The sequence below is a fragment of the Canis lupus genome, chromosome 25 (assembly GCF_011100685.1).
Source record: "Canis lupus familiaris isolate Mischka breed German Shepherd chromosome 25, alternate assembly UU_Cfam_GSD_1.0, whole genome shotgun sequence".
In the NCBI taxonomy this organism is placed as follows: domain Eukaryota; kingdom Metazoa; phylum Chordata; class Mammalia; order Carnivora; family Canidae; genus Canis; species Canis lupus.
In genome coordinates, this window is record NC_049246.1 from 36,868,619 (window position 1) to 36,879,376 (window position 10,758).

The 10,758-nt window shown below is 41.1% G+C and overlaps 1 long non-coding RNA gene and 1 other non-coding gene across 2 annotated transcripts in view; both read left to right on the forward strand.

Moving 5' to 3' along the window:
* Positions 1 to 9,908, forward strand: part of LOC102154450 — a 56,595-nt gene extending 46,687 nt beyond the window's left edge. Inside the window, exon 4 of the long non-coding RNA XR_005378260.1 lies at positions 9,689 to 9,908. This is a non-coding gene — a long non-coding RNA (uncharacterized LOC102154450). The remainder of the gene's footprint in view (positions 1 to 9,688) is intronic.
* On the forward strand, positions 3,001 to 3,104 carry LOC119866023. Its single transcript, XR_005378961.1, has one exon. It is a non-coding gene; the product is annotated as a U6 spliceosomal RNA (small nuclear RNA).
* Positions 9,909 to 10,758: the final 850 nt, after the last annotated feature.

Below are 10,758 nucleotides of genomic sequence, written 5' to 3' on the forward strand. Positions count from 1 at the left end.
TAATGCAACCTCTATCAAAATATCCTAACATTTCTCACAAAGCTAAAATAAAGAACCCTAAAATTTGTATAGGACAACAAAAGACCCTGAATTGCCAAAGCAATCCTGAAAAAGAAAAAGAAAAACCGGAGGCACCATAATTCCCGACTTCAAACTATATTACAAAGCTGTAATCATCAAGACAATATGGTACTGCACAAAAATAGGCACATAGATCAATGGAACAATATAGAGAACCCAGAAATGGATTAGTTAACCAATAGTTAACTTATATGGTTAACTATTCATCAGCAAAGCAAGAAAGAATATCCAATGGAAAAAGGACATTCTCTTTAGCAAATGGTGTTGGGAAAACTGGACAGCTACATACAGAAGAATGAAACTGGACCACTTTCTTACACCATACACAAAAAATTAATTCAAAGTGGGTGAAAAACCTAAATGTCAGGCAGGAAAATCATCAAAACCCTAGAGGAAAACACAGGCAGCAACCTCTTTGACCTTGGCTGTAGGAACTTCTTACTAGACATGTCGCTGGAGGCAAGGAAAACAAAAGCAAAAATTAACTCTTAGGATCTCACCAAGCTTCTGCACAGTGAAGGAAACAAAATAACCAGCAAAACCAAAAGGCAGCATATGGAATGAGAGAAGATATTTGCAAACGCCTTATTGGATAAAGAGTTAGTATCCAAAATTTATAAAGAACTTATCAAACTCAACACCCAAAAAACCCACAAATAATCCAGTTAAGAAATGGGCAAAATATATGAACAGACACTTTCCTAAATAGGACATCCAGATGGCCAATAGACACATGAAAAGATACTCACCATCACTCATCATAAGGGAAATACAAATCAGACCCACAATGAGATATCACCTCACACCTATCAGAATGGCTAAAATTAACAACACAAGAAATAACAAATATTGGAGAGGTGTGGAGAAAGAAAAACCCTCTTACACTGTTGGTGGGAATGCAAATGGGTACAGCCACTGTGGGAAACAGTATGGAGCTTCCTCAAAAAGTTGAAAATAGAACTATCCTATGATCCAGCAATTGCGCTACTAGAATACAAAAATACAGATTTAAAGGGGTACATAAATCCCAATGTTTATAGTGGCATTATCAAGAATAGCCAAACTATGGAGAGATGACTGATGAATGGTGGTAGGTGATAGATATAGATAGATAGATGATAGATAGATAGATAGATAGATAGATAGATAGATAGATAATAGATAGATAGATGATAGGTAATGGAATATTACTCAGCCATCAAAAAGAATGAAATCTTACCACTCTAAAACCGTGGATGGAGCTAGAGCATATTATGCTAAGCAAGATAAATCAGTCAGAAAGACAAATACCATATGATTTCATTCATATGTGGAATTTAAGAAACAAAACAGATCAACATATGGGAAGAGGGGAGAGGAAAACAAACTATAAGAGTTCTTAACAATAGAGAGCAAACTGAGGGGTAATGGAGGGAGATAGGTGGGGAATAAGTGATGAGTGATGGGTATTAAGTAGGGCACTTGGTGTGATTAATACTGGGTATTGAACGTAAGTGATGAATCACTGAAACCAATATTGCACTCTATGTTAACTAATTAGAATTTAAGTTAAATTTTGAAGAAAAAGTCCTTAAAGTAACAGTAAATAAATAAAATAAAATGCAGTGCTTTCCATATGTGTCTTCTCTCTAAACATTTTTTTGTTTTGTCACTAAACATCTTTAAAGGCTTGTGTTCCAAGGATCAAACTTTAGAAAACACTGAATTAAAGGCTCTCTGAGAAGCATCGTTTGCAGCAGCAACAAGGTAGAAATAAGCTGGGTGGCCACTGCTATTTGCCTTTCCTTCAGGGAATGCTAGGCAGCCTTATGAAGAACAGGGAAGATCCACATGTGTTAACATGGAAAATTTCCAACTTGTTTTATTAAATGCAAAAGGCGAGATGCAAACTTTATAAACTGTTCCCATTTATGTGTGTGTGCTTGAGTGCTGGTGGAGGTGACTTGATACAAAGGTAAATGTGAATGTACAATTATGCATAGAAAATTTCTCAGCATATTGTGAGATATGTGATAAGATACCACAAAGGATCCCTTCCAGAATGGCACTGAGGGTGGGGATAAAGGGCATTTTTAGTTTTCATTATATACCTTTAAGTATCATTCAACTTTATTTTTACCAACTTATGTATTATTTTTATAATTTTTTAAAAAAAACAAATTTCAAAAGCTCTCTGGAAATCTTTTAGGTCAACATTTGTAATTTTGTGGTTTCTTAAGCCCTAAATTGAGGTTAAGTCTGTCTTCTGGATGAGAAATGGTCAAGGCTTTCGACCCTCGGGTCCACCAGAATGCCAATGCTTCTGTATTTTTCCACCCTGAGACTGTAGGCAAATTGGATGCCTGAGCACCCTGAGGAGTAACTGGCCCCTCTGTTTGGGGGGCCCACACTCGGGCTGCATCTATATTTCCAGAAGACCAAAGAACCCAGCCACAGAGGCAAGAATGGAACACTAAAACCCATTGTAGGCAAATATTAACAGGCAAATCATGACTAAGCACCGAATCCCAAAGTCTAAAAACATCTAAGCTGGAAGGATCTTTCTACAGAGGAGAAACCTGACACCCAAAGGAGAAAAACCGAAGACCATACTAAAGATCTCAGATCCAAAATTTCTGACTCTGAGTCTGGGAAAATTTACATCATGCAATGTTCCCTTTCCAAAATGGGAAGGACATGCCCCTTCCCCACTTCTGAGCCCTCCACATGGAAACAGGAGAATGTTCCTTGCTTGAAGGCTTTAAAATGGACCAAAACAGGGGGAAAAACTGGTCAAAGCTAGACACAGTGAATTGAAGAAAAAAAATCCAATCAGAAAAGGCAGAACCAAAAATGCAGAGAAGGCAGATTTGTTGAGCTAATTTAGGTAATCCTCAAGTTGATGAAAATCTGGAGAAGGCACCAAAGTAAAGAAATAGAGTGCTCATTTCAACAGCACATAAACTAAAATTGGAATGATACAGAGATTAGCATGACCCCTGTGTACAGATTACATGAAAATTTGTGAAGCAGTCCACATTTTTTTAAAAAGAAAAGAAACAGAAACAGACCCAAATCAAAAGATCAAGACAAATTGGTGCTGATGAAGGAAACTGGTAAGAACAAATTCACCAGTTGCTTTTGGCATCAATTCTACATATCTGAGAGGAATTAGCTTCTCAACTAGTTATACATGTTGTAAACTTAGTGGCAACAGTGAAACACAGTGATAGCATAGGTGGAGAATGAGCTTTTCTGTCTAATGAATTATCCTCAGGATGGAAAGTCTTTTTTCCAATGCTAGAACTTCTGTATATTTTTACAATGTTTATGGGGGGAAAAAAAGGAAAAAAAGAAAAAAAAGTTTATGGAAATGTTTATAAAAAGGACTATATGTTTCCCAGACTTTTTAAGCAGAATCTACTGCACACCTTTTAGACTTTTCCATAAGTTTTTGTTTATTTGTCTGCTTTTACATTTGAAAAAGAAATCCTTTTTCTGAGTTTTTGTACAGGGAGGCCCTTCAACCATTTGAGGTATAATGGTTCTGCCCTTTGTTTTTTGCTCCGTACTATGAATTCTCTTAGGTTTTACAAAGCACTCGTAGATCTGAAGGGATATATTCCACTCTAGTACCAGTGAGGAATAAGATGGGAGCGGCCCAAAGACAAGGGATATATGAGGAAGTAGAGTAGTTTCTCTTTTGACTTTGCGTACTTCTGAATCATCCCATTTTTTTCTCTTTACAAGAAGAAAGTTGTTTTCATAATAAACAAGTTTATTATTTTTGTATCAAGCAAGCAAATAATAGGCCAAGTAAGTAAAAATGAGAAAATAACACCTTGACCCCCTATTCCCTCATTTGATAGGAGTCCAGGGATATTTGAGGTCATTATTATTGCTATTTTACAGGTGAGAAAACTGAGGTCCCCAAGAGGTTTCACAGACTTGTCCAAGGCTGCCCAAGTTGAGTTATTGGTAGAACTCAACTGTGAATCTTGGTGTTTGGGTTCCTAGGCCCTCATACTACCCTTCATTTGGCAATGTAAGCCCCTGGCAAAATGCAGCCTACCCTAAATGCCAACCTCAGTGTGTCCTTCACTAAGAGTCAAGTCAATCCATCCGTCTGTCTATCTTTTTCCTTCCACTATCATTAAACCTGGTCCTAGAAACCTCTGCTCCCTTCCAACTGACTGTTTTTACTGTATAATGGGCTGGAAAGGCATAAGGAAATAAGTATCCCTCTGTGTGTAGGATTGATAAAGACATAGGCTTAGTCCATGGTCACTGGGGTGATACTGCCTATTCTGAAAACCTTCCCTTCCTTCCTCATTCCTGCCCATGTTCCAGGTAGTTGATACAAATTTTATGATACACAGAGAGTCTGCCTCTCTGTAGCCAGAGTACTCAAAAGCAAACCTAGATGAAAATACATTGTTTTTGTGTTGATCTTAGCCAGTATAAGAGAGAGTAAAGAAAAGGTGAAAGGAAGAAAGGAGGTAAAAAGATGAAATTTGGAGAAACTTGGTTTATAAGATTAAGCCATAAGAGCAGAGGTGACATTAGCGAGAGATCTAGGCAGGTGGCATGGGCAGATGGCACGGAGTGGTAGGTGAAACTCTGGTGTTTGCTCCCTATAATTTTTATCAGACCTCTAGGCTACCCCTAACCAGCATACAAGCCAAGTACAAATAATGTGCTGCTATAAAACATGGTTTCTAGGGAAGGACTCTAGCACTCTCTTCAAAATATTGTCACCTCTAAGCCCCTCTTCCATAAAAATTCTGGAACCTCCAGCATTCAGGAAATCTGCTGGTCTGTCCTAACTTCCCAGCCATTCTCAGATAGGATCTTTCCCAAGGACAAGTCAAGTGATCATGATGGGTGAAGGCTGCCCAAGGGCTTCCCAGTGCTGGAGGGAGCTCACTTCTTACCTTGCCTGATAAACCTGGACCCCCAGCAAATAAACACCAGAACCTATGGAAGTCAATCAATCCTCCTTTGTAGTCTGAGTCACAGATATGTGCACAGACACATGCACAGACACACACACACACACACAAACTCCCACATGTCCTTTAACCCAAGGCCCAAGGGAAAGAAAGGCATCTGTGCAGCCCAGGGAGCCAACTTCTCCAGGCTGTAGTAATATTCACAAGGGGTGGGACTAATAGGAGATGCCTGTGTGCTATGCAGTTAAAAAGATAAAATGACTTGTAAGGCTGGTAAAACCATCCCTGTGAAGATAGACAAGCAATACTGAAGCCATCGTGCTAGGAAAAAGGAACGATTGCTCCTACCATCTTATATTCAAGTGTCCCCCCTGGTCACAGGAATCAGGCATGTTTGGTAATCTACTTGGGCTAGCTGGGGCTGGTCAGAAAAAGAATGGGGCCAGGCAGAGATGGGGTTATTTCCGCTCAGGCAGGCATCCAGTTGGTGTTAGGCAGTGTGGCATGGTGGTTCCCAAGGTAGTGTGCTTCAGAACTACCCAGAGGACTTTCATTCAAAGATACAGCCTAGGGCTCTAGTGATACTTGCAGAATCAGAATCAGATGTCTGTGATGGTTTTTAAGCTCCCCAGGTAATTCTGTTACAGTTTGTCCAGGGACTGGCATTTAGAAACCACTGCAGTGGGGGATATAATAGAAGTATAAGATGCAGTTTGTCCTTGTGGAATTTATCATACAAGCAAAGATGTAGGACTTATTCATAGGAAAGGGATTTAATTATTCCCTCAACAATGTTCAAATAGTACTTTTATATATCTCTCTATATAGTGCTTTTGTTTCCTTAGATTGGAAACGTTCATTAATTCTCTCATTTACAAGCATTCTGTAACTATTTGAAGGCAGGGTTGTGTTTATTCACTGTGGATACATTTATTCACACAATCATCTAACTAACCACTTGTTCATCCCGTTACTTCAACAAATATTGAGTCTCCAGGGTGCCAGGCACTGTCCTAGGTGCTGGCAATGCAGCAGACTGACAAATCACTAACTTCCTGGAACTTATATTCTAGAGGGGGTGAGAGTGGGTGAGAGTAGAGAGCCATAAAATAAGCCAATGAATGAAATGAGTGCGACAAAGAAGATAAAACAAAGCCATGGGAAAGAGATGAATCAGGAGGCAACATTTAATAATACAGTCATGGGAGGCTTCTCGAGCTAATCCCCAAATGACGATGACACAGAATTAGCAGAATGAACATCTGGAAAGAACAAGGCAGAAACAGAAAGTGCAAAGTCTCAGCAGCTGGAACGAACTGGGGTTTTGCAGAAATGGAAAGCAGGCAGGGGATGCTGATCCCAGTGGCTGGCAGGAGAGAAGCAGGATGTGGCCAGAGAAGTGGGCAGAGGATGAACAGCAAGAAGGCTTATACGCTGTGGGGGGAGGAGGTTCTATTTTATTTCCTATTTCCCTGTGATCCTAAGTGCAATAGAACATTACTGCATGGTTTTATTTTTTATTTTTTATTTTTTTATAAATGTATTTTTTATTGGTGTTCAATTTGCCAACATATAAAATAACACCCGTTGCTCATCCCATCAAGTGCCCACCTCAGTGCCTGTCACCCAGTCACCCCCACCCCCCCACCCACCTCCCCTTCCCTCACCCCTAGTTCGTTTCCCAGAATTAGGAGTCTCTCATGTTCTGTCTCCCTTTCTGATATTTCCCACTCATTTTTTCTGCCTTCCCCTTTATTCCCTTTCACTATTTTTTATATTCCCCAAATGAATGAGATACTGGATAGTTTTAACCAAGGTGATTAAACAATATGATTTGATTTCCTCTAAAATTCACTCCGTTTTGTGGAAAATGGATTGCATAGGATCAGGAATGAAGTGGGAAACCAGTTTCAGAAGAATGAACAGGAGACAGTGGAGAGGGCAGAAGGAACACGGGTGCAAAGAAGTAGCTGGCACAGTACACATTTTGGGGTGAAGCGAAAGGAATCAGGGATGACTCCTAGATTAATGAATAAGCCCGATATCTGGAACATAATAAGCATTCAATGAGTAATTACTGAACAGCTGGATAAATGAATATAAAACAACTCGACATCAGCATCTCAAACATAATTGCATGCCAGTATATCTGGTGCAGGCAAAGCACTCTCGGCCATCAAGAAAGATGTCACTGCAGGCGCACGGAATTCCACAATGATTGCAAGGATGCCTGGCACCTTTTCTCTGGGCACCCCCCTTCATTGGCCTGAACTGGCTCACGCCAACCCTGTGGTCTTCTAGTACCATACTCACTGATGGTCTCCCAACAGCACTGTGAGCTTCAAGATGGGAAAGACTTAGCCTTGTTCAACCTTACATCCTCTGCTTAGACTGAGCTAGTACAAAATAAATATATGAGGAAGGAGAATCAATCTGTAAATCTCAATGTTTGTACCTCATTCTTAAATTCTAAATATTTTGAGATTTTACATATTGTAATTTTAAGACATTTTTCCAAAAATTATTTTAATATCCTACTTTAATCTTACTATTGAATGCTTATCAATAAACTGCTTCTGAAACTTAAAAAAAAAAAAAAAAGAAAGATGTCACTGTGGATTCAGATTTTCCAGGAAGTGGGATTTGAAATTTGACTCAAAGATGAGTAGCATTGGGATAGAGAAGCAATCTCTGAAGGAGATTCTAGACCAGAACATAACAATAAGCCTGATATGTTTGTTTTTTATGGGGTAGGAGGGGGTTGTTTTTTTTTTTTTTTTTGGATCTATAATTTCTTAAGGGGTAAGAGGTTCAGGGGAAGTATAAAGACAACTGCATTGGCAAAACAGAGGATAGAGATACAGTTGGATATGAAAACAGGAAAAGAATATGAAGCCTCTTAAAAACTAGACTGTAGTTTGGATTCAAAAAGCAATAGAGATCCATCTTGGGTTCTTGTGTAGGGAAGCAGCATGCTGGCAGCAGGTGATTTATGTCTTGAATTTAGATGGTCTGGGACTGGAAGTCAGTGACACAATACTATGAGACAGCAGGTCAGATAGAATTATAGTAATCTAAGCACTGGGTCCACCGAACTATCCTTTCTGGAAAACAAAACAAAAACAAAAACAAACAAAAAAGCATAATGTTCCAAGCCTGGGCATATAGACCATATAGACATATAGAACCAGAGGTCCTTGGAGCTTGCCAGGGGGGTCAGGGCAGGAGAAGAGGTGGGAGGTGGTCAGTGGGAGAAAATAAGTCAGCCCTGAGCCAATAAAGAAGCCCTCACTACAGCTTAAAGAGAACACAGGAGTTTTTTAGTTAGCTGCAGGTGGTTACATACCCTGAGCCAATTTGTGTATTTTCCTTCTTCAGATTCCAAATCTAAGTAAAATTCTTGGACCTCCCCAGGGCATTTGCAGCTGCCATGAGTGGGCCATGTCGATGAAGAACATCCTCCTTGGTGATCAGAGATTCAAAGCTCAACCCCAGCCTCCTGGCCCTTGCAAACTGTGTAGAGATAGAGAGTGGAAGAGGGAGAAATGAGACCTTTTATTTTTGCATTCAAGAGCTGCTGGAACATGGCGCTCGCTCTCTCTCTCTCTCTCTCTCTCTCTCTCTCCATTTGTGATATATATATATATATATAACAAATCTAAGAATTTGAGGACCTTGCCTCATGCCCCAGCAGGTCAGTGAATTATGCCTGGTCACTTGGAAGTGGAGGCCACAGAAAAGGATGGTGGACTATGGAGTCAGGTCTCCCAAATGGAAAGGAAATGACAAAATGAAAGAGAATAGCAGCAGCAGCCCATGGTGGAAACTTGTCATCTTACAGCCTGGAAGCTGTCTGGCTTCCCCAACACAGGAACGTGGGGGAAGCAGGCTCAACATCCAGTTAGGCAAGAATACAAAGCCAGATTCTGCTAAAGAGGCTGGAATGGTTCCAAATGATAACCATCTGCTCAGGGGTCCAGTGGAGCCTGGTTGGTTGGAAATTATTCATGGTCAGGCCACACTGGGCCACTTGGACAATCATGCACCAGTCTTCCCCGTGGTTCAGCACAGATGGCAGCTTCTACTCCCCTATTTGTTTTTGAAACACAGCAACTAGTATCCAGGATGCAGTCGACTGACACAGAGCCAGGAACCCAGCATGTTCTTTCCCACCTCAGTCTCCTGGCCTGTACTGCCTGTACTGTAAGAGCGCCACGTGTGTGTACATGCACTCATCAATCATGCAACAGATATTTCTATTTTTTTAAGATTTTATTTATTTATGTGAGAGAGAGACAAAGAGAGAGAGAGAATAGTAGGGGAGAGGCAGAGAGAGTAGCAGGTTCCCCCTCTGAGCAGGGAGCCCAACTTGGGGCTCCATCCCAGGACCCTGGGATCATGACCTGAGCCGAAGGCAAAAGCTTAACTGACTGAGCCACCCAGGCGCCCCTCAACAGATATTTCTTGAGCATCGAATACATGTCACATGCGATGCTAGGACTTGATACAGTAGATAAATATGACAGGGTCCCTTACCTCCAGGGGATGACAGCGAGGGACACAGATCACACTCTGTAGAATACCGCCAACATTGTTACAAAGAGTGCAGTCCAGGTCAGGTGGCCGTAGTTAGAGAAATTTGATCCGAGACACTATCTTTGTTCTGTCTGTTGTAGGAAAGGATTTTTCCCTACCAAAAAATAGTGAAAAAGAAACTCCCAGAAGAAGAAGCATGTAAAATGTACAATATCTTGAAGGAGTCCAGGGGAAGGACCAGGGATAACAAGAGGTTTCCTGTGACTAGCAGCAAAGCCAGAGAAAATGTAAGTGCCTCAATCAGCTGGGGACAGATTATGAAAGGCCTTTGCTAAGGGGTCTGGATTCCTGAGCAAGATAGAGACCTAATCAACAGTGCATTAGAAACGAACAGATGCTGACATCTGGTGCCCAAGGACTTAGGAATGCCTAATTGTCTCCAGCAGATCACATGTCCTCCCCATGACATTTTCAAAGGCACTTGCATACACGTAGCATGATTATTGGTTGGGCAAGCCCTACGCTATCCTGATATCAGAAGTTTCAAGGCAACATGAGGCTTAGGCTCAAAGACCTATGTAGGATCTTCTGTCCTCTCTGGACCAAACACATGGGTATGTCTGTGGGCACAGAGTAAGAGAGAAAGAAGGGAATTATGTGAGCAGGCTCTGTCTTAATCCTCAATCCCCAAGCTTGTGCCCAAAATGCTGTGGCTAGATCGCCCTCTGGAGGCAGGAGGCAGAAGAGCAGCAAATCTGGGTGCAGAGTACCTCCGTGTGGTGACTGAGATTAAACATTATCCCGAGTACCACATTCGGGTGACATTCTGCCCCTAGTTTTCCCCTGTGATCTGTCACTGGGATCTTTGAAGGAATCCTACATATAAACGAGGCTGTTTCTTCAGCACAGGAGCCTGTTGAGTGTGGATCCTTTTACACTCCAAATGTGAACTACCCCAACCCCATGTCTTTCCGTTGTTCCACTGTTCCAAATTTCCAAGGGATGTATAGACGATGCACACCAATATCACTGCACCCCAGCACCCAACCTAGCTTCAAAATACAGAAGATTTAAACAAAACATTGGCATTTCCCAAGCAAAAACTAATTCCCACTTGGTTGCCAGACTGAAATACAGCTGGGTTGTAAATACCTACAAAGGGAGGGGGAAAAAGGGAATCCTAAACTAATTTGGGAGAAACTTGCCATTG